This window comes from Balaenoptera acutorostrata, chromosome 6 (genome assembly GCF_949987535.1).
Source record: "Balaenoptera acutorostrata chromosome 6, mBalAcu1.1, whole genome shotgun sequence".
Classification (NCBI taxonomy): Eukaryota; Metazoa; Chordata; class Mammalia; order Artiodactyla; family Balaenopteridae; genus Balaenoptera; species Balaenoptera acutorostrata.
The window spans coordinates 63,322,433-63,347,212 of record NC_080069.1 but is presented as its reverse complement, the minus strand read 5'-3'; positions in this window follow the sequence as shown (position 1 = coordinate 63,347,212).

Genomic DNA, 24,780 nt, shown 5'->3' with positions numbered 1-24,780 from the left:
TAGTTTTATTGATAGCCACTATTTTCACACATTATTATTTATTTTGCTTTAAATGGTGTGATCTTGTTTTCAGTCTAATATGGTAATTCGAAATGTGATCAGTGATTAGGCCTGCTGTGTAATTCTTTAAAGTAGGTTTAGCTTAGTTTAATCTAATCTAAATCTAGAAATATACAGCCATATTTTAGTTACGTAATTGTAGTTTAGGTACTAATTGACTCTCCTCAGATGACTGAAGTTCTGCAAAATCTTTTTCACACTTCAGCAGATGATCACAGTACCAGATTTTACCAGTTATTTCCGTCTTCCTGTTGAACAATAAGCATTTTTTAGAACACTTGACTTCACAATTAGTCAAGAAATTCCCAAATTCTGTTACACTAGGTTGACATTTCCAAAGGGTTTTGGACAGTGTAAATCTAAGCTAGAAAATCTCTTTGAAGAAAATTTAATTCTTCTAAAGTAGAAATACTTTGAAGAAAATAAAATATTTAAACCTGGATTATTGATAACAAACCAAAGATAGAAGTATATACAGTTGACTCTTGAACAACATGGGTTTGAAATGCACAGGTCCACTTCTATGTGAATTTTTTCAGTAATAAATACTACAGTACCACATAATTCATGTTGGTTTAATCCATGGTTGTTTAAATTTGTGTCTGTGGAACTACAGTTATGGAAGGCCACATATAAGTTATACATGACTGCACTGAAGGGTCAATGCCTGCAACCCATGAATTGTTCAAGGGAAAACTGTACTTGGTATTACAGCTGTTCATGTTTGACCTTGAGTGAAGGAAAATACATGGGAAAAAGAAAGGAAGCCTAGGAATAAAACTTGTCAGATGTCCTTAAAGTAGGAATATTAGGAAAGAAAGAAGATATCCTAGGATACAAAGAGTTAGTACAGTAATAACAGGGAAAACAACAGAGATGATAATATAGAAAATATTTACCCTGTGTCAATCCCTACCCCAGGGACTTTTTATACATTTAATTATGTAGTCATGACAAAAACCCCATGTGAGAAATATTTTTATTTCCATTTTATAAATATTTTAAAAGAGACTGTATGAATTTAAGCTAAAGTAACTAAATGTAGATATTTTGTATTAAGTGTAGCTGAATTGGGGCTCAGAAATATCTCTAACGCACTCTGTTGAACAGCTTTGATAGTACTACCTGAAATTACACAGGGAGATATTTTAATAGATGAAGTGAGGGACGTCACATAATGTAGAATTATCAAGAAAAAATGATAGTTCATTGGTCACTTTCACAAGCAAATTTATTAGATCAATAGGCAAAGCAATCTAATTATTGGGATTAAGTATACAGCAGATGATGGAGAAAGACAGTTACACTGTAAAGACCTTTCAGTGAGGTTTTAGAGTTAAGACAATATGGTTGTCAACAATGTAGGTTTTTAAAAAAGTATTTAAGATGTGAAATATATTAAATAGAGAAGAAAATAAAGAGGGTACAAATATAGTTTAAACGTTTCATAGCAAGTAACATAAAATCTAATTCTAAGGACCATTCTTTTTTGAGATTAAAAACATACAATTTTGTAAAGGGCACATGTTGAAATGATATTTTAGGAGGATGACGGTTTGAATTCCAAATGTCTCAATTCAATGGTCATATTTAAGACAATCTTTTTCCATTTCCACTTACAAGAAGTGGTTTAATAGGTTCATGAAAGGGTACAAGCACCAATACCTTAAATTAATATTTGCTTTCACAAGTGTTTATAAACATTAATATAAACAAAATAGATGTTACTTATTTTATCATCTCTATACTAAATTTGTAATAAACATTTATGTAAAATTTGAATGATTCCAATGTTTAAATATCTATGGATATTTCTCATATATATTGATATTTTTATGGAATACTGAATCCCAGGAATATGAGTTTTATTAGCACTTGAGTTAAACACATTTTTTTAGATAAAGGAAATATATCTGTCAGTATGCTTTCACAGCTCTTTGATCTCCCTGTAGAACATACTCTATAGTTAATATGTCTTACTGCAGATTTCTCTTTATAATATTTCACAGGTTATTTTAAGACAAAGAATAATGTGTTTTCTATTAGTTAAGAAGTTTTGTCACATCTTATGCATATCTTCATATGTTGAAAAGTATCAACCCCAAGGATATTTTGGCTTATAAACCTCTTTAAATGTGACTTTTTTCTCTGTTTTGAGGCTTTATATTTATTTGCCACCTCGTAAAAAAAGATATTAAAATGAAAATACATTTAATGTGCTGATTCAGAAATATGCGTTACTTTATGAAATTCAAAACATAAACTGAAATACAAAGAATAATTTAATACATTAAAAATAGTACCACACAGATACAATACCATGCACAAATTCTCTAGCCCATCAGCATTGCTCGTGAGAGACAGTTACCATCATTAAGTATATAAACCAGTTGCTAATATTCAAGGAGGACTCCCACAAAATGGTCATGTGCAAAGTGGCTGTCTTGCAAATCAACGCCTGAATTTTAGACCAACTAGCCTAGTGATTTTCACCTTGGAGCTCAGAATTGGAAGTACTGACTAGGTTTCCAATATATGTAATTTTAAATTATAAGGCATTCGTCTCTAAATGAGCATTCACACAGACTTGTGCTCACTTTCAGTTGTTTGGAGAATGACTGCCTACCTCTTTGAAGCAACCTTCCTGACACAAGCTAAGATCCCTGGATGAGACCTTCATTCATAGGCAAAATGGCTTATGAAAGTTGAACCATCAGAAGCGTGCACTTCTTTGAATGTTTAGTGCAATTCACCTATGACGCCATCTGGTCCTAGAATTTTGTTTATTGGGAGGTTTTTGATTGTTTCAATTTTATATTTCTTCCCCGGTCAGTCTTGGAAGACTGTATGTTTTTAGGAATGTATACATTTCTCCTAGATTGTCCAGTTTGTTGGTGCATAAATGCTTGTAGTAGTTTCTTATAATCCTTTCTATTTCTGTGATCTCAGTTATAATTTCTCCACTTTAATTTCTAACTTCGTTTTTTCGAATTCTCTTTATTTCTTGGTTAGTCTAGCTAAAGAATAGTCAATTTTGTGTATCTTTTCAAAGAACCAGCTCTTAGTTTCATTGATTTTTTTCTGTTGTTTTTTAGTTTCTATTTCACTTATTTCCAATTGAATCTTTATTAGTTTCTTCCTACTACTAACATTGGGCTTCATTTGCTCTTCTTTTTCTAGTCCCTTTAGGTATAAAGTTTGTTTATTTGAGATTTTTCTTGTTTCTTGAGGTAGGCCTATATTGCTATACACTTCCCTCTTAGGACCACTTGAGCTGAATCCCATAGATTTTGGTATGTTGTATTTCTGTTTTCTTTTGTCTCTAGATATATTTTGATTTCTCCTTTGATTTCTTTGATAATCCATTTGTTGTTCAATTGCATGTTGCTTAATCACCACATTTTTGTTTTTTCTCTCATTTTCTTCTTGTAATTGATTTCTGTTTCATTCCATTTGGGTCAGAAAGGATGCTGGATATGATTTAAATCTTTCTGAATTTATTAAGACTTGTTTTGTGGCCTAATATGAATCTATCCTGGAGAATATTCCATGTGCTCTTGAGAAGAATGTGTATTCTTGTATTCTGCTTTTGGATGGAATTTTCTGTATATATCTATTAAGTATATGTTGTCTAATATTTTATTTGGACCACTATTACTTTATGAATCTTCTGTCTTGATGATCTATCCATTGATGTAAGTGGGACGTTAAAAAATCCCTTAGTATTATTGTATTGCTGTCAATCTCTCCCTTTAAGCCTGTTAATATTTGCTTTATGTATTTTGGTGCCCCTATGTTGAGTACATAAATATTTATGAATGTTATATCCTCTTCTTAGATTGACCCCCTTATCATATGCAATGCCATTCTTTTTCTTTTGTTACAGTCTCTGTTCTAAAGTCTATTTTGTTTGATATGAGTATGGTTATCCGAGATTTCTTTTCATTTCCATTTGCATGGAGTATTTTTCACATCCCCTTCACTTACAGTCTGTGTAAGTCCTTACTTCTGAAGTGAGTCTCTTGTAGGCAGCATATAGATGGATCTTATTTTTTTTCCATTCAGCCACTTGATGCCTTTTGATTGGAGAATTTAGTCCATTTACATTCAGAGTAGTTATTTATAGATATGCACTTATTGCCATTTTGTTACTTGTTTTTTGGCTGTTTTCATAGTTCTTTCTGGTCCCTTCTTCTCTTTCTCTCTTCCCTTGTGGTTTAATGGCTTTCTTTAATGTTATATTTAGATTTCTTCCTCATTTTCTTTTGTGTATTTACTATAAGTTTTTGCTTTATGGTTACCATGAGGTTCACATGTAACATCCTTTGTATATAACAATTTGTTTAAAGTTGAAAGCAACTTAAGTTTGAACACATTCCAAACTTTATGTTTTTACTCCCCCAGTCCCACATTTTATATTTTTGATGTCACATTTTACATCTTTTTATTTTATTTACTTCTTAACTAATTATTGTAGTTTTAAAGATAACTTTTTTTGTCTTTTAACATTCTTACTTGCTTTATAAGTGATTGATCCATTATCTTTACTATATATTTACCTTTTCCAGTGATATTGGATGTTTTCTTATTTTAATTAGTACCCCTCCCCCTTTTAGCTTAAAGAAGTCCTTTTAACATTACTTGTAAGGTTGGTTTTGTGGTGATGAACTCCTTTAGTGCTTATCTGAAAAACTCTTAATCTCTCCTTTAATTCTCAATGATAACCTTGCAGAGTAGAGAATTCTTGGTTGGAAGGTTTTTCCTCTTAGCACTTTGAGTATGCCATACCACTCTCTTCTGATCTGCAAATTTTCTGCTGAAAAGTCTGCTCATTGCCTTATGGGGTTTCCCCTTGTATATAACTAGTTGTTTTTGTCTTGCTGCTTTTCCCTGTAATTCATTTCTAATCTCATAGCGTTGTGGTCAGAAAAGATGCTTGATATGATTTCAATTTTCTTAAATTTACTGAGGCTTGATTTGTGACCCAAGATGTGATCTATCCTGGAGAATGTTCCGTGCGCACTTGAGAAGAAAGTGTAATCTGCTGTTGTTGGATGGAATGTCCTATATATATCAATTAAATCTATCTGGTCTATTGTGTCATTTAAAGCTTCTGTTTCCTTATTTATTTTCATTTTGGATGATCTGTCCATTGGTGTAAGTGAGGTGTTAAAGTCCCCCACTATTATTGTGTTACTGTCGATTTCCTCTTTTATAGCTGTTAGCAGTTGCCTTATGTATTGAGGTGCTCCTATGTTGGGTGCATATATATTTATAATTGTTATATCTTCTTCTTGGATTGATCCCTGGATCATTATGTAGTGTCCTTCCTTGTCTCTTGTAACATTCTTTATTTTCAAGTCTATTTTATCTGATATGAGTATAGCTACTCCAGCTTTCTTTTGATTTCCATTTGCATGGAATATCTTTTTCCATCCCCTCACTTTCAGTCTGTATGTGTCCCTAGGTCTAAAGTGGGTCTCTTGTAGACAGCATATATATGGGTCTTGTTTTTGTATCCATTCAGCCAGTCTATGTCTTTTGGTTGGGGCATTTAATCCATTCACGTTTAAGGTAATTATCGATATGTATGTTCCTATGACCATTTTCTTAATTGTTTTGGGTTTGTTTTTGTAGGTCCTTTTCTTCTCTTGTGTTTCCCACTTAGAGAAGTTCCTTTAGCATTTGTTGTAGAGCTGGTTTGGTGGTGCTGAATTCTCTTAGCTTTTGCTTGTCTGTAAAGCTTTTGATTTCTCCATCAAATCTAAATGAGATCCTTGCCGGGTACAGTAATCTTGGTTGTAAGTTCTTCCCTTTCATCACTTTAAGTATATCATGCCACTCCCTTCTGGCTTGCAGAGTTTCTGCTGAGAAATCAGCTGTTAACCTTATGGGAGTTCCCTTGTATGTTATTTGTCGTTTTTCCCTTGCTGCTTTCAATAATTTTTCTTTGTCTTTAATTTTTGCCACTTTGATTACTATGTGTCTCGGCATGTTTCTCCTTGGGTTTATTCTGTATGGGACTCTCTGCGCTTCCTGGACTTGGGTGGCTATTTCCTTTCCCATGTTAGGGAAGTTTTCGACTATAATCTCTTCAAATATTTTCTCTGGTCCTTTCTCTCTCTCTTCTCCTTCTGGGACCCCTATAATGCGAATGTTGTTGCGTTTAATGTTGTCCCAGAGGTCTCTTAGGCTGTCTTCATTTCTTTTCATTCTTTTTTCTTTAGTCTGTTCCGCAGCAGTGAATTCCACCATTCTGTCTTCCAGGTCACTTATCCGTTCTTCTGCCTCAGTTATTCTGCTATTGATTCCTTCTAGTGTAGTTTTCATTTCAGTTATTGTATTGGTCATCTCTGTTTGTTTGTTCTTTAATTCTTCTAGGTCTTTGTTAATCATTTCTTGCATCTTCTCAATCTTTGCCTCCATTCTTATTCCGAGGTCCTGGATCATCTTCACTATCATTATTCTGAATTCTTTTTCTGGAAGGTTGCCTATCTCCACTTCATTTAGTTGTTTTTCTGAGGTTTTTTCTTGTTCCTTCATCTGGTACATAGCCCTCTGCCTTTTCATCTTCTCTATCTTTCTGTAACTGTGGTTTTTGGTCCACAGGCTGAAGGATTGTAGTTTTTCTTGCTTCTGCTGTCTGCCCTCTGGTGGTTGAGGCTATCTAAGAGGCTTGATGGGAGGCTCTGGTGGTGGGTAGAGCTGACTGTTGCTGTGGTGGTCAGAGCTCAGTAAAACCTTAATCTGCTTGACTGTTGATGGGTGGGGCTGGGTTCCCTCCCTGTTGGTTGTTTTGCCTGAGGCAATCCAACACTGGACCCTACCCCTGCTCTTTGGTGGGGTTAATGGCAGACTCTGGGAGGGCTCACGCCAAGGAGAACTTCCCAGAACCTCTGCTGCCATTATCCTTATCCCCACAGTGAAACAGAGCCACCACTCGCCTCTTCAGGAGACCCCCCAACACCAGCAGGTAGGTCTGGTTCAGTCTCCCCCAGGGTCACTGCTCCTTCCCCTGGGTCCCAATGCACACATTACTTTGTGTGTGCCCTCCAAGAGTGGGGTCTCTGTTTCCCCCAGTCCTGTCAAAGTCCTGCAATCAATTCCCACTAGGCTTCAAAGTCTGATTCTCTAGGAATTCCTCCTCCCGTTGCCGGACCCCCAGGTTGGGAAGCCTGATGTGGGGCTCAGAACCTTCACTCCAGTGGGTGGACTTCTGTGGTATAAGTGTTCGCCAGTCTGTGAGTCACCCACCCAGCAGTTATGGGATTTGATTTTACTCTGATTGCGCCCCTCCTACCGTCTCACTGTGGCTTCTCCTCTGTCCTTGGACGTGGGGTATCCTCCTTGGTGAAGTCCAGGGTCTTCCTGTCAATGATTGTCCAGCAGCCAGTTGTGATTCTGGTCTGTCTTGCTGCTTTTAAGATTGTTTTTTTTTTTCTTTAACTTTTACCATTTTAATTATGTTGTGTCTTGATTTGGATCTCTTTGGGTTTGTCTTATTTGTAACTCTCTGGGATTCCTGGAACTGGATGTCTGGTTCCTTCTCCAAATTATGAAATTTTTTAAGCCATTATATATTCAAATAAGTTTTCTGGCCCTTTCTCTCTCTCTTATCCTTCTGGAACCCCTATAATGCAAATGTTACTCCACTTGATGTTCTACCATAGATCCTTAAGTTATCTTCACTTTTAAAAATTATTTATTTTCTTTTTGGGCTGTCTGGGTGAAGTCTATTGCTTTGTCTTCCAGCTTGCTGATCCAGTCATTTGCTTCATCCAGTATCCTGTTGGCCCCTTCTAGTATATCTTTCGGTTCAGTTATTGTATACCTCAGCCTGTAACTTCTCTTTGGAACATTCTTATATTTTCTGTCTCTTTGTTCAACATCTCACCATGTTCATCCATTCTTCTCCCAAGTTTGGTGAGCATCTTTATCACCATTATTTTGAACTCTTTATTGGGTGGATTGCTTATGTCCTTTTCATTAGAGCCTTTTTCTGAGTTTTAGTCTTGTTCTTTCATTTGGAATACATTCCTCTGTCTCCTTATTTTGTCTGACCCTCAGTGTTTGTTTCTTTGTATTATGTGAATCAATTACCTCTCTCAGAATTGATGGAGAAGACTTGTGTGGGAGTTGTCCAGTGGGGCCATGATACATCATCCTCCATGGCCACCAGAGATAGGTACTCAAGGGCATCTCCTGTGTGGGCTGCACATGGCTACCTGCTTATGTGGAGCTGCAGCTGCCATGTGGGGTGGGTGAAGTTCTCAGCTGGCCTGGCTATAGCCCACAGCCAATATGCAATTGGTGGGGGGGCTTTCAGCAGGGCATTCCCTCCAACTCTATCAGTTTAGAGAAAGAGTTCCAAGATGGCACTTACCAGTGCTGGTATTAACAATGTAGAATGAGATTGCAAAGATTGATTCTTCCAGTGTCTTCGTCCCTGGAAAGAGTTCGAACATATGTCTCCAGCATATGCTTTAATATTAGTAAGTGGGTCTCCTCCTGATATAGAATAGGCGCTTTTCAATCTAGTGTTTTTGCATTGAGTTCTGGGATCAGTAAGTCAGTACACAAGCCCTTTAAAAGCAGGTTTTCCATTCTGTACAGTTCTATGATTTTTCTGGTTATAATACCTGTTGGTTTTCAAAGCCATAGATTTTGGGGCCGGCCACTCCTTTACCGGATCTAAGGGTTGAGGTGCTTGATGGGGAGAACAAACCCCTCACTCCTCTGGGAAATGTTTTGTATCTTTGAATTCCTTCCCACTTGTGGATCACTGTGCCTGGGCTGGGTTTTTTTCTTTGGCAAGACTGTATCTCTGCCTCTCCTACTGTCTCAGTGGCACCCTTTTATCCTTAGTTGTAGAGGCTCTGTTCATCCAGCTTTCAGTTTTTATCAGAGGAAATTATTCCATATGTAATTGTAGATTTGTTGTGTCCATTGGAGGAGGTGTGCTCAGGATACTCCTACACAGCTTTCTTGACTAGACCTCCCCCAAATATAATCTTATATATACATTAAATATGGATGCATCAATATATAAAATTATTTTTATGAATTTATATATCTCTCTACAGGAATACATAAATGTATTAGTATGATTGTTTTCTTATGTTGTTGTATAATTTGTTTTACTTCCGGTTTTGTAATGAGCCCAACATTTTAAGAATGTCATCACTGGAGAAATAAGAAGCCAGAATTTGGGTTATTGTTTTGTTGTTTGTTGGTTGGTTTGGCAGTGGTTTGGGTGAGCCTAGCTTCATGCTCCTGGAACAAGTTAATGACAGATAATGGCTTCTCTCTGTCAGGCCTTAGCAGAGTATAGCCTAACAATAGTCACTGAGCTTCTTCAACCTGATCCATCTGCTACTTGTTGGCCTCAATGCTCATTACAAACCCCAGGTAATTACTGTGTATTTTCATAGCTAAAACCAAAACCAAGGAGATGTGGATGATGGCTAGTGGTAAGTTATACCTCAACTGGATATTTTTTGAGATTCCAGGTCTACCCAAGTCAAAGTGTCTCAGTGGCATTTCCTGACATAATCTTTTTGTGCCTATGAGGGTCGCCATTCACCACAGGCTTGTTGTCCTTTGAAGATTTTTTAGTGGATTTAAATTTGGGAATAGCAGATGCTTATATTCTCTGTCTTCCATCCCCATCTTTGTAAAAAAGGCAACAATTTCATTTTAATCTCATAAAAGTATACTGGCTATTTTGCTTTACAAGTGCTGTTTATTCTGGGCGTGAGAGAAAAATTTTCACAAATGGATCTACTAATGCTTGCCTTCGTATCATGTCTTGCTTGCCACGTTTTTCAAGATGCAGATATTTCACATCAAAGTGCTCCAGACAGATTGGAATTTCAGTAAGAAATTTATCAAGATGTAGTGTTTCCAGTAGATAATATTTTATTTTTTAGCTAAAAATATATGTGTAATTTATTTTATACTTTTATCTCTATATATATTAATGATCTTAGTTTTAAAAAGTGTCTTATACATTGGTTTTTAAAAGGAAATATTATCAGTAATCACTTTAATGTCAATGGTCTATATGCACCAATGAAAGAGATTGTTAGAATGGGTGAAAAAACAATACTCAATTAATATGGTCTACAAGAAACCCACTTTAAATATGAAGATGCTTATATATTGAAAGCAAAACAATGGAGAAAGATAAATCATATTAACAAAATCAAAGAAAGCTGGGGTAGCTATATTTATTTTAGACAGAACAGAATTCAGAACAAGAAAACTCATCAGAAATAAAGAAGAATGTTACATAATGATAAAGGGGTCAATTCTCTAAAAATGTATAACAATTCTTAATGTGTATGCACCTAAAAAAATGTGAGATTTTTTTAAAAAATTGATAAAACTGAGAGGAAAAATAGATAAATCCCCTATTATAGCTGTAGATATCAACAGTATTCTATCAGCAATAGACAGATCTTATAGGCAGAAAATCAGTAAGGACATAAGTTGAACTCAAAGCAACAACAATCAACTGGATCTAATTGACATTTATAGACTAATTCATCCAACAACATCAAAATAAACATTTTTCTCACGCTCACACAGTATGTTCACCAAGATAGAACACATCCTGGGCCATAAAATACACCTTTACAAATATAGAAGAATAGAAATTGTACAGTTTACACTGTCAGACCATAATGGAATTAAACTAGTATTTAAGGAAAAAAGTATGTGGAGAATCCCCAAATATGTGGTTATTAAACAACTCACTTAAAAATAACACATGGATCAAAGGATAAATCTGAATAAAGAGAATTTTAAAATATTTGAACTACATGAAAATGAAAACAAAACATCAAAATTTGATGGATGCTGCAAAAATATTACATAGAGGGAAATATATAGGAGTGCCTGCATAATTAGAAGTGATATCTAAAATCAGTAATCTAAGTATCCACCTTAGAAAACTAGAAAAAGAAGAGCAAGTTAAATCTAAAGTAAGCATAAAAAAGAAATAATAAAAAGAACAGAAATAAATAAAATTGAAAATAAGAAATCAATAGAGAAAATAAACAAAACCAAAAGCTGGTTCTTTGAAAAGATCAATAAGCCTCTAGTCAGGCAACTAAGAAAAAAAGAAAGATGACACAAATTACTAAGATCAGAAATGAAAAAGAGAACATCACTACAGATCCCATGGATTTTTATAGAAGGATACTGGGAAACTATGAACAAGTCATCTCCACAAAATTTTAAAACTAAATGAAATGGACCAATTCCTTGAAAGACACAAACTGTCACAATTTACAAGGAGAACTTGACAATCTTAGTAGCCCTTTATCTATTTTTAAAATTGAATCAATAATTAACCTTCCAAAGCAGAAAACACCAGGCCAGATGGGTTCACTGGTGAATTGTACCACACATTTAAGGAAGAAATTAAACCAATACTCTATACTCTCTTCCAGAAGATAGAAGAAGGAGTACTTTCTAACTCATTCTGTGAGACCAGCACTACTCTAATACAAAAACTGGCCAAAGACATTGCAAGAAGAGAAAATTACAGACCAATGCCCCTCAAGAACATAGATGCAAAAATCCTCAAGAAAATACAAGCAAATCCAGTTCATCAATATATAAAAAGAATCATACCTCATGGCAAGGTGGGATTTATTTGAAGCATGCAAGATTGGTTTGAAATAAAGTATTGTAATCCCTCACATCAATAGTCTAAAGAAGAAAAAGTACATAATCATATTAATACATGCAAAAAAAAGCATTTGGCAAAATAAAAACATATTTGTAATAAAACTTTCAGCAAGGCAGGGGGAGGGAGAAGATGGCGGAAGAGTAAGACGCAGAGATCACCTTCCTTCCCACAGATACAGTAGAAATACATCTACACGTGGAACTGCTCCTACAGAACACCCACTGAACGCTGGCAGAAAACGTCCGACCTCCAAAAAGGCAAGAAACTCCCCCCGTACTTGGGTAGAGCAAAAGAAAAAAGAAATAACAGAGACAAAAGAATAGGGACAGCACCTGCACCAGTGGGAGGGAGCTGTGAAGGAGGAAAGGTTTCCACGCACTAGGAAGCCCCTTCGCGGACGGAGACTGCGGGTGGCGGAGGGGGGAAGCTTTGGAGCCACGGAGGAGAGCGCAGCCACAGGGGTGCGGAGGGCAAAGCGGAGAGGTTCCCGCACAGAGGCTCGGCGCCGAGCAGCACTCACCAGCCCGAGAGGCTTGTCTGCTCCCCCGCCGGGGCGGGCGGGGCTGGGAGCCGAGGCTCGGGCTTCGGTCGGATCGCAGGGAGAGGACTGGGGCTGGCGGCGTGAACACAGCCTGAAGGGGGCTAGTGCGCCACAGCTAGCCGGGAGGGAGTCCGGGGAAAAAGTCTGCAGCTGCCGAAGAGGCAAGAGACTTTTTCTTCCCTCTGTGTTTCCTGGTGCGGGAGGAGAGGGGATTCAGAGTACCGCCTAAACGAACTTCAGAGACTGGCGCGAGCCGCAGCTATCAGCGCAGACCCCACAGCAACAGGGGCGCAGAGGAAAAAACGGAGAGATTCCCGCACAGAGGCTCGGTGCCGAGCAGCGCTCACCAGCCCGAGAGGCTTGTCTGCTCCCCCGCCGGGGCGGGCGGGGCTGGGAGCTGAGGCTCGGCTTCGGTCGGAGCGCAGGGAGAGGACTGGGGCTGGCGGCGTGAACACAGCCTGAAGGGGTTGGCGCACCACAGCTAGCCGGGAGGGAGACCAGGAAAAGGTCTGCAGATGCCGAAGAGGCAAGAGACTTTTTCTTGCCTCTTAGTTTCGCTGCGCGCAAGGAGAGGGGATTCAGAGCGCCGCCTAAACGAACTCCAGAGAAGGGCGCGAGCCGCGGCGATCAGCGCGGACCCCAGAGACGGGCGTGAGACGCTGGGGCTGCTGCTGCCGCCTCCAAAAAGCCTGTGTGTGAGCACAGGTCACTCTCCACACCGCCCCTCCCGGTAGCCTGTGCAGCCTGCCACTGCCAGGGTCCCGGGATCCGGGGACAACATCCCCGGGAGAACGCACTGCGCGCCTCAGGCTGGTGCAACGTCACGCCGGCCTCTGACGCTTCAGGCTCGCCCCGCCTCCTCTGTACCCCTCCCTCCCCGCGGCCTGGGTGAGCCAGAGCCCCCGAAGCAGCTGCTCCTTTAACCCCGTCCTGTCTGGGCGGGGAACAGACGCCCTCAGGCGACCTACACGCAGAGGAGGGTCCAAATCCAAAGCTGAACCCCAGGAGCTGTGCGAACAGGGAAGAGAAGGGGAAATCTCTCCCAGCAGCCTCAGAAGCAGCGGATTAAAACTCCACAAACAACTTGATGTGCCTGCATCTGTTGAATACCTGAATAGACAACGAATCATCCCAAATTCAGGAGGTGGACTTTGGGAGCAGGATATATTAATTTTTCCCCTTTTCCTTTTTTTTGTGAGTGTATATGTATATGCTTCTGGGTGAGATTTTGTCTGTATAGCTTTGCTTTACAATAGCTTTATTTTACTTCACTATATTATAGCCTCTTTCTTTCTTTCTTTCTTTCTATTTTTTCTCCCTTTTACTCTGAGCTGTGTGGACGAAAGGCTCTTGGTGCTCCAGCCAGGCATCAGGGCCGTGCCTCTGAGGTGGGAGAGCCAACTTCAGAACACTGGTCCACAAGAGACCTCCCAGCTCCACGTAATACCAAACGGCAAAAATCTCCCAGAGATCTCCATCTCAACATCAAGACCCAGCTTCACCCAACGACCAGCAAGCTACAGTGCTGGACACCCTATGCCAAACAACTAGCTAGACAGGAACACAACCCCATCCATTAGCAGAGAGGCTGCCTAAAATCATAATAAGGCCACAGACACACCAAAATACACCACCAGACGTGGACGTGCCCACCAGAAAGACAAGATCTAGCCTCATCCACCAGAACTCAGGCACTAGTTCCCTCCACCAGGAAGCCTACACAACCCACTGAACCAACCTTAGCCACTGGGGACAGATACCAAAAACAACGGGAACTGCGAACCTGCAGCCTGTGAAAAGAAGACCCCAAACACAGTAAGACAGGCAAAATGAGACGACAGAAAAACACACAGCAGATGAAGGAGCAGGCTCAAAACACACTGGACTTAACAAATGAAGAGGAAATAGGTAGTCTACCTGAAAAAGAATTCAGAATAATGATAGTAAGGATGATCCAAAATCTTGGAAACAGAATAGACAAAATGCAAGAAACATTTAACAAGGATGTAGAAGAACTAAAGAGGAACCAAGCAATGATGAAGAACACAATAAATGAAATTAAAAATACTCTAGATGGGATCAATAGTAGAATAACTGAGGCAGAAGAAAGGATAAGTGACCTGGAAGATAAAATGGTGGAAATAACTACTACAGAGCAGGATAAAGAAAAAAGAATGAAAAGAACTGAGGATAGTCTCAGGGACCTCTGGGACAACATTAAACGCTCCAACATTCGAATTATAGGGGTACCAGAAGAAGAAGAGAAAAAGAAAGGGACTGAGAAAATTTTTGAAGAGATTATAGTTGAAAACTTCCCTAATATGGGAAAGGAAATAGTTAATCAAGTCCTGGAAGCACAGAGAGTCCCATACAGGATAAACCCAAGGAGGAACATGCCAAGACACATATTAATCAAACTGTCAAAAATTAAATATAAGGAAAACATATTAAAGGCAGCAAGGGAAAAAAAACAAATAACACACAAGGGAATCCCCATAAGGTTAACATCTGACCTATCAGCAGAAACTCTGCAAGCCAGAAGGGAGTGGCAGGATATACTTAAAGTGATGAAGGAGAAAAACCTACAACCAAGATTACTCTACCCAGCAAGGATCTCATTCAGATTTGATGGAGAAATTAAAACCTTTACAGACAAGCAAAAGCTGAGAGAGTTCAGCACCACCAAACCAGCTTTACAACAAATGCTAAAGGAACTTCTCTAGGCAAGAAACACAAGAGAAGGAAAACACCTACAATAACAAACCCAATACATTTAAGAAAATGGGAATAGGAACATACATATCGATAATTACCTTGAATGTAAATGGATTAAATGCTCCCACCAAAAGACACAGGCTGGCTGAATGGATACAAAAACAAGACCCATATATATGCTGTCTACAAGAGACCCACTTCAGACCTAGAGACACATACAGATTGAAAGTGAGGGGATGGAAAAAGATATTCCATGCAAATGGAAATCAAAAGAAAGCTGGAGTAGCAATTCTCATATCAGACAAAATAGACTTTAAAATAAAGACTATTACAAGAGACAAAGAAGGACACTATATAATGATCAAGGGATCGATCCAAGAGGAAGGTATAACAATTGTAAATATTTATGCACCCAACATAGGAGCACCTCAATACATAAGGCAAATACTAACAGCCATAAAAGGGGAAATGGACAGCAACACAATCATAGTAGGGGACTTTAACACCCCACTTTCACCAATGGACAGATCATCCAAAATGAAAATAAATAAGGAAACACAAGCTTTAAATGATACATTAAACAATATGGACTTAATTGATATTTATAGGACATTCCACCCAAAAACAACAGAATACACATTTTTCTCAAGTGCTCATGGAACATTCTCCAGGATAGATCATATCTTGGGTCACAAATCAAGCCTTGGTAAATTTAAGAAAATTGAAATCGTGTCAAGTATCTTTTCCGACCACAACGCTATGAGACTAGATATCAATTACAGGAAAAGATCTGTAAAAAATACAAACACATGGAGGCTACACAATACATTACTTAATAACGAAGTGATTACTGAAGAAATCAAAGGGGAAATCAAAAAATACCTAGAAACAAATGACAACGGAGACACGACGACCCAAAACCTATGGGACGCAGCAAAAGCAGTGCTAAGAGGGAAGTTTATAGCAATACAAGCCTACCTCAAGAAACAGGAAACATCTCGAATAAACAACCTAACCTTGCACCTAAAGCAATTAGAGAAAGAAGAACAAAAAAACCCCAAAGCCAGCAGAAGGAAAGAAATTATAAAGATCAGGTCAGAAATAAATGAAAAAGAAATGAAGGAAACAATAACAAAAATCAATGAAACTAAAAGCTGGTTCTTTGAGAAGATAAACAAAATTGATAAACCATTAGCCAGACTCATCAAGAAAAAAAGGGAGAAGACCCAGATCAATAGAATTAGAAATGAAAAAGGAGAAGTAACCACTGACACTGCAGAAATACAAAAGATCATGAGAGATTACTACAAGCAACTCTATGCCAATAAAATGGACAACCTGGAAGAAATGGACAGATTCTTAGAAATGCACAAACTGCCAAGACTGAACCAGGAAGAAATAGAAAATATGAACAGACCAATCACAAGCACTGAAATTGAAAGTGTGATTAAAAACCTTCCAACAAACAAAAGCCCAGGACCAGATGGCTTCACAGGTGAATTCTATCAAACATTTAGAGAAGAGCTAACACCTATCCTTCTCAAACTCTTCCAAAATATTGCAGAGGGAGGAACACTCCCCAACTCATTCTACGAGGCCACCATCACCCTGATACCAAAACCAGACAAAGATGTCACAAAGAAAGAAAACTACAGGCCAATATCACTGATGAACATAGATGCAAAAATCCTCAACAAAATACTAGCAAACAGAATCCAACAGCACATTAAAAGGATCATACACCATGATCAAGTGGGGTTTATCCCAGGAATGCAAGGATTCTTCAATATACGCAAATCAATCAGTGTGATACACCATATTAACAAATTGAAGGAGAAAAACCATATGATCATCTCAATAGATGCAGAGAAAGCTTTCGACAAAATTCAACACCCATTTATGATAAAAGCCCTGCAGAAAGTAGGCATAGAGGGAACTTTCCTCAACATAATAAAGGCCATATGTGACAAACCCACAGCCAACATTGTCCTCAATGGTGAAAAACTGAAACCATTTCCACTAAGATCAGGAACAAGACAAGGTTGCCCACTCTCACCACTATTATTCAACATAGTTCTGGAAGTCCTAGCCACAGCAATCAGAGAAGACAAAGAAATAAAAGGAATCCAAATTGGAAAAGAAGAAGTAAAGCTGTCACTATTTGCAGATGACATGATACTATACATAGAGAATCCTAAAGATGCTACCAGAAAACTCCTAGAGCTAATCAATGAATTTGGTAAAGTAGCAGGATACAAAATTAATGCACAGAAATCTCTTGCATTTCTATACACTAATGACGAAAAATCTGAAAGTGAAATTAAGAAAACACTCCCATTTACCATTGCAACAAAAAGAATAAAATATCTAGGAATAAACCTACCTAAGGAGACAAAAGACCTGTATGCAGAAAATTATAAGACACTGATGAAAGAAATTAAAGATGATACAAATAGATGGAGAGATATACCATGTTCCTGGATTGGAAGAATCAACATTGTGAAAATGACTCTACTTCCCAAAGCAATCTACAGATTCAATGCAATCCCTATCAAACTACCACTGGCATTTTTCACAGAACTAGAACAAAAAATTTCACAATTTGTATGGAAACACAAAAGACCCCGAATAGCCAAAGCCATCTTGAGAACGAAAAATGGAGCTGGGGGAATCAGGCTCCCTGACTTCAGACTATATTACAAAGCTTCAGTAATCAAGACAGTTTGGTACTGGCACAAAAACAGAAATATAGATCAATGGAACAGGATAGAAAGCCCAGAGATAAACCCACACACATATGGTCAACTTATCTTTGATAAAGGAGGCAAGCATATACAGTGGAGAAAAGACAGCCTCTTCAATAAGTGGTGCTGGGAAAATTGGACAGGAACATGTAAAAGTATGAAATTAGAACACTCCCTGACACCATGCTCAAAAATAAACTCAAAATGGATTAAAGACCTAAGTGTAAGGGCAGACACTATCAAACTCTTAGAGGAAAACATAGGCAGAACACTCTATGACATACATCACAGCAAGATTCTTTTTGACCCAGCTCCCAGAGAAATGGAAATAAGAACACAAATAAACAAATGGGACCTAATGAAACTGAAAAGCTTTTGCACAGCAAAGGAAACCATAAACAAGACCAAAAGACAACCCTCAGAATGGGAGAAAATATTTGCAAATGAAGCAACTGACAAAGGATTAATCTCCAAGATTTACAAGCAGCTCATGCAGCTCAACAACAAAAAAACGAACAACCCAATCCAAAAATGGGCAGAAGATCTAAATAGACATTTCTCCAAAGAAGATATACAGATGGCCTACAGACACATGAAAGAATGCTCAACATCATTAATCATTAGAGAAATGCAAATCAAAACTACAATGAGATATCATCTCACACCGGTCAGAATGGCCATCATCAAAAAATCTAGAAACAATAAATGCTGGAGAGGGTGTGGAGGAAAGGGAACACTCTTGCACTGTTGGTGGGAATGTAAATTGATACAGCCACTATGGAGAACAGTATGGAGGTTCCTTAAAAAACTACAAATAGAACTACCATATGACCCAGCAATCCCACTACTGGGCATATACCCTGAGAAAACCATAGGTCAAAAAGAGTCATGTACCAAAATGTTCATTGCAGCTCTATTTACAATAGCCAGGACATGGAAGCAACCTAAATGTCCATCGACAGATGAATGGATAAAGAAGATGTGGCACATATATACAATGGAATATTACTCAGCCATAAAAAGAAATGAAATGGAGGTATTTGTAATGAGGTGGATGGAGTTAGAGTCTGTCATACAGAGTGAAGTAAGTCAGAAAGAGAAAAACAAATACAGTATGCTAACACATATATACGGAATCTAAGGGGAAAAAAAAAAAGTCCATGAAGAACCTAGTGGCAAGACAGGAATAAAGACACAGACCTACTAGAGAATGGACTTGAGGATATGGGGAGGGGGTGGGGTGAGATGTGACAGGGTAAGAGAGTGTCATGGACATATATACACTACCAAATGTAAAATAGATAACTAGTGGGAAGCAGCCGCACAGCACAGGGAGATCAGCTCGGTGCTTTGTGACCACCTAGAGGGGTGGGATGGGGAGGGTGGGAGGGAGGGAGATGCAAGAGGGGAGAGAAATGGGAACATATTGTATATGTATAACTGATTCACTTTGTTATAAAGCAGAAGCTAACACACTACTGTAAGGCAATTAAACTTCAATGAAGATGTTAAAAAAAAAAAAAAACTTTCAGCAAACTAGGAATAGAGGGAAACTTTCTTGACTTGATTAGGAACATCTACAAAAAAATCTTACAGTTAACATCATACATGATGTTGAGAAATTAAAAACTTTCCCACTAAGATGAGAAACAAAGCAAGGACGTGCCCTCTTACCACTCTTTTTCAACATTGTATTGGAAGTCCTAGCTAAGCCAATAAGACAAAATAGGAAATAAAATATATACAGATTGAGAAGGAAGAATTAAACTTTCTTGTTCACAAATGACATGATTGATGTAGAAAATCTCAAAGGATCAACAACAACCAAAACCTCCTGAAGCTAATAAGCAATTATAGCAAGGTTTCAGGGTACAAAGTTACTACAGAAAGGTCATTACCTTCCTATGTACCAGTAGTGAAAAGTGGAATTTGAAATAAAACCATTACCATTTATATTAGCATCCAAAGAAAAAAAAATTTAATTATAAATCTAAAAAAAAAATACAAGATTTGTATTAGAAAAACTATAAAACTCTGATGAAAGAAATTAAAAAAGAACTCACTAAATGGAGTGATATGCCATGTTCATGAATAGGAAGACAATATTGTCAAGATGTCAGTTCTTCTTAACCTGGTCTATAGATTTATTGCAGTCTCAATCAATGCTAGCAGGTTATTTTGTGAATATAGACTATCTGATGCTAATGTTTATATGGAAGTGCAGAAGACCCAAGATGGCAACATGATTTTGAAGGAGAAGAACAAAATTGGAGGACTGACATTATTCATCCTCAAGTCTTTCTATAAAACTACAGTAATAAAGACAGTGTAATATTGGTGAAAGCATAGACAATAAAACAACTAAAGAGAATAGAGAGCCCAGGAATAGACTCACACAAATATAGTCAACTGATATTTGACAAAGGAGCAAAGGCAATACAATAGAATGAATGGCAGTAGAACAACTGGACATCCACAAGCAAACAAACAAACAAACAAAAAACACCAGACACAGAATTTACACCCTTCACAAAAATCACTCAAAATGGATCATAAACCTAAATGTAAAATGAAAAACTATAAACTCTTAGAAGCTGCCAGTGAGAAATTCTAGATGATCTTGAGTTTGATAATGACTTTTTGGAGACATACCAAAGGCTCAGTCCATGAAAGAAATAATTAATAAGCTCGACTTATGGAAAGTGGAAGATTAAATGGCTCTGATAATTTTTATTTTTTGAAATTCTACATAATAACTGTTTCTCTCACCTTTTTAGATAAAATAAGTCGAAGCTGAGAGTTGCCTAATAGCCAAATAAATTAGATATTGATCTGTATGGAAAGTTCCTTTCTGTCTTTACCCTAGAGACCGCAATGTTCGCACAGTGATGACCAAGTTTTTCTTTCAAGGAAGTAATTTCAGAATATTTGATTGCTCGACATTGTAAACATGCCAGTTAAAACCAGATAACTTTATAGGTCATCTTTCTTCAAGTAAATTAATATTGTCTAAATTGCAAGTTTACCAAACTGAAGAGATATAAATGAAATTAAATTATTTTCTATATATTTTCATTATTTCATTTTTCCTCTCAAAACCAAAAGAAGGGTAAGGTAATATGTTCAATGGCAATAATTTTTAAAATATTACCAAGTTTTCACTGGTAAATTATTAAGTAATTATAGTTTTTATTTCCATAATTGGAACATTATTTATTTTAATGTTTTGTGTTTAACAAGTGCAAACTTCACAAAGTTGGAGAGTTTCATATTAGCACTTGTTATAGTGTTTTCTGAAATTTATGTAAATTTCTTACACTTCTAGTGAAGGTGTTGAGGCAGTAAATAAATAAATAAATATATAAATAAATAAATAAATTGAGGAAGGGCCAGAAAACTCCTTCACCCTTTAATATCTGCTTGCCTTACTGTCCATATGCTTGTTCAGAAAGTATAATGGTCTTTTAATCCACTAGCTTCTTAAAAAAACATCATCCTAGGTGAGTGTTTGGTAAAATTGTATGCATCTCAGAAAGGCATCCTAGAAAAGCAAAAAAGGCATAAAATTATATCAAAGGATAAAATTATATCAAGGCATAAATTAGTTTAGGTATAATTATAGGCCTTAGAGTTTAATTGCAAAGTAGAGACCATGTGCTAGGTTCAGCTATCTAAGTTTATCCCATAAGATGCTCAGTTTAGTCTGGGACAGTCTTCTTTGGTTTGGGACCTGTGATTTTTTTTTTTTTTAACTTGTTTATTGAACATTTACTTGATGATCATCCTGGGAATGAAAATAGAGTGCCATAATTTTGAGGACTTGTGCGTATTGAATGTCTCTTCATTCTTCTCCATATCCTAACCTGATATTTGTTAATATGTTGTATAGAATTGTCTTATTTGTCTCAGTTCATTATATGCTATTATTTTCATTCTGTTTAAAGCCCCTGGTTAGCTACTTAATGCATTTCTACTTCTTTATACCATTTTCTCTTCTTCTTCCTTTCCAAAATCTATTTCCACCTTAACATGAGTTTTTACCCTTCAGTGTATTTATCTATAAGTTTAATATGCTAATTTGCATACATATTTGTAAATAAGATATGGCATTGATTTACATCTGTTCATTTAAAATTTTGTTTTTACTTCTGATGTACCTCATTCTGTTTCTTACTTTCTTGCATGTAATATGTTTTGAGGACTCATCCATGTTGCTATAAGTAAATCTTGTTAATTTTTTCCTTACTTCTGTACAATATTCCATCTTAGGTATCTACCGCATTTTATTTATCATTTTCCCTAGAACGACTATGAGGTTGGCTTCCAATATTGGTGATAAATGTTCTTTATGTTTCTTTGTGCTCCCATGTGAGAGTTTCTTTGAAGTGTAAATACCCAGGAGTGGAATTTTAGAGTTCTAGGAAATACACATTCTTAGTTTCACTAAGTACTGCTATGTACTTTCCAAATTACTATACCAATTACATTCACATCAACTCTGGTAATATTAGTAATTTTTTATAGCAACATTGCAGTTTCACATTATTTTAATTATTTCAATGGAAAGACGTTAATTTTAATATCGAAGCTCTAGAAAATTTTAATGTGAATGTGAACCTGAGTAAGAAAGTAATTCTTGGTTTTTCTTTTTTGTAAAAATTGTTTAATTTAATGTAATTAATTTATTTTTTATACAGCAGTTTCTTATTAGTTATCTATTTTATACATATTAGTGTATATATGTCAATCCCAATCTCCCAATTCATCCCACCACCACCACCACCTGCCCCCCAATTTCCCCCCTTGGTGTCCATACGTTTGTTCTCTACCTTGGTTTTTATTTTACTCATTCACTATCTACAGACCAGACTTTCATTTTTGCTGAACTCAATCTGTAATAGTTAAGTTCAAACTCCTATTAATTTCTAATTTTCAAGTTTATGAATTGTGCTTCTCATTTATTTGTTTGTTTATTTACATTTAATTAATTTATTTTTATGAGGTATAGTTGATGTACAATATTATATAATGTACAACTTATTTCACTTAGCATAATACCCTCCAGTTCATCCATGTCGGAAATGGTAAAATTTCATTCTTTTTTATGGTTGAATAGTATTCCATTGTATATACATACCACATCTTCTTTATCCATTCATCTGCTGATAGACTTTAAGGTTGCTTCCATACCTTGGCAATTGTAAATAATACTGCTATGAACACTGGGGTCCGTATATCTTTTCAAATTAGTGTTTTTGGTTTTTTCCGATATATATCCAGGAGAGAAATTGCTGAGTCATATGGTAGTTCTGTTTTTAGTTTTTTGAGAAATATCCACATTGTTTTCCACAGTGGCTGCACCAATTTACATTCCCACCAAGTGTACAAGTGTTTCCTTTTTTCCACATCCTTGCCAACATTTGTTACTTGTGTTCCGTTTGGTGATAGCCATTGAGACAGGTTTGTGAGGTGATATCTCATTGTGGTTTTGATTTGCACTTCTCTGGTGAGTGATGTTGAGCATCTTTTCATGTGCCTATTTGCCATCTGTATGTCTTCTTTGGAAAAATGTCTTGCCTTCTGCCCATTTTTCAACTGGGTTTTTTTAAAATGTTGATATATTTTGGATATTAACCCCTATCAGTCATATCACTTGCAAATATTTCTCTCATTCAGTAGGTTGTCTTTTCATTTTGCCAATGGTTTCCTTTGCTGTGCAAAAGCTTTTAAGTTTAATTAGGGACCTGAGATTTATACTTAAAAACCACACGACACAGTGTGACCAATAAAATAAACTAAATAACCTTACTTAGTCCATGTAGAATCTAGAGAGATTTCCCCAGAATATTTCATATCAGCTTCTCAGGGACAAACAGAGCTATTTGGCCTATACTTATTGTGAAATGTATGGGGAAAATTAATCATATGTATAATAGAGCTTGGAACAGATAAAAGCTCTAAGGAATTGGGCAATTATCTTGGAAACCAGTTTGATCTTGGAATTGACAGAGTCTGAAATACCTTCATTCTGCTTGTAAAGTGCCATGAACTATGCTTAAATGTAGAGTACTTAAAAGCACAGGAAACCAGGGTCACAAAAAACCTGATTTGCATCCTGGTTCCACTTTTACAAGCCATGGGAAAATAATTTCATTTGAGTCTCCTAGGATTTTTTGTTTCTAAGTCTCATTTTCTTCATTTATAAAATGAATATAATAATATTACCTAAGGATCTTATAAGGACCTAGTGAATATTGTAAATCTTGAACAAGGTATTCCTTGTGACCTATCTAGCATAATGACTGGTAAGTAGTAAGTGTTTAGTAGATATTTACTTATTTATAATACAATTCCTTACTTAAAATGCATTGAAAGAAATTCTTTAGAAGAGGTATATATAAAACAAAATATGATAGGATGAGACTTGAGTGATCGTGAGGCAACAGAAACCAAAATAAGATTTTCTAACTATCAGTCACCTACTTCCTTGAGATTTCTAGTCCGAGACAAACTCTATACTCAAAACAAATTTCGAACAGAGCTTCCAGTGAGACTAGATCTACCAGTCTTATACCACTTTGTGTCTATTATATTAGATACAAAAATAAATAGTATTAAAAAAAAAAAACTTCAGCAGGTTATAAACATTTCAAGTTTACTAGCCAATCTAAGTTCTAACTTCTTTTTATCATTTACAATAGAAAATTAGCATGTTAAATCATAGATGTTGCTATTAAATGTTAGCTATAGTAACATTTGTCATTGTATCAGTGACAAGAGGGATACAAAAATTTTCTTGTTTTATTCTCAACACTATTGAGCTCTGCTGATTCACCTTTCGTAGTCTCTTATTTTATTGTTTTAAGATGACATTTGGAACAGGTATTAACTTTTATTTTTCTAAAAGACTCATGGTATAATAAAATGCAATAGTGTAAATAAAGACACAATTCTTATGTAAAACAAAAAAGACAGTGTGGTATTGGTGCAAAGATAAATGTGTAGCTGGATGGAACAGATTG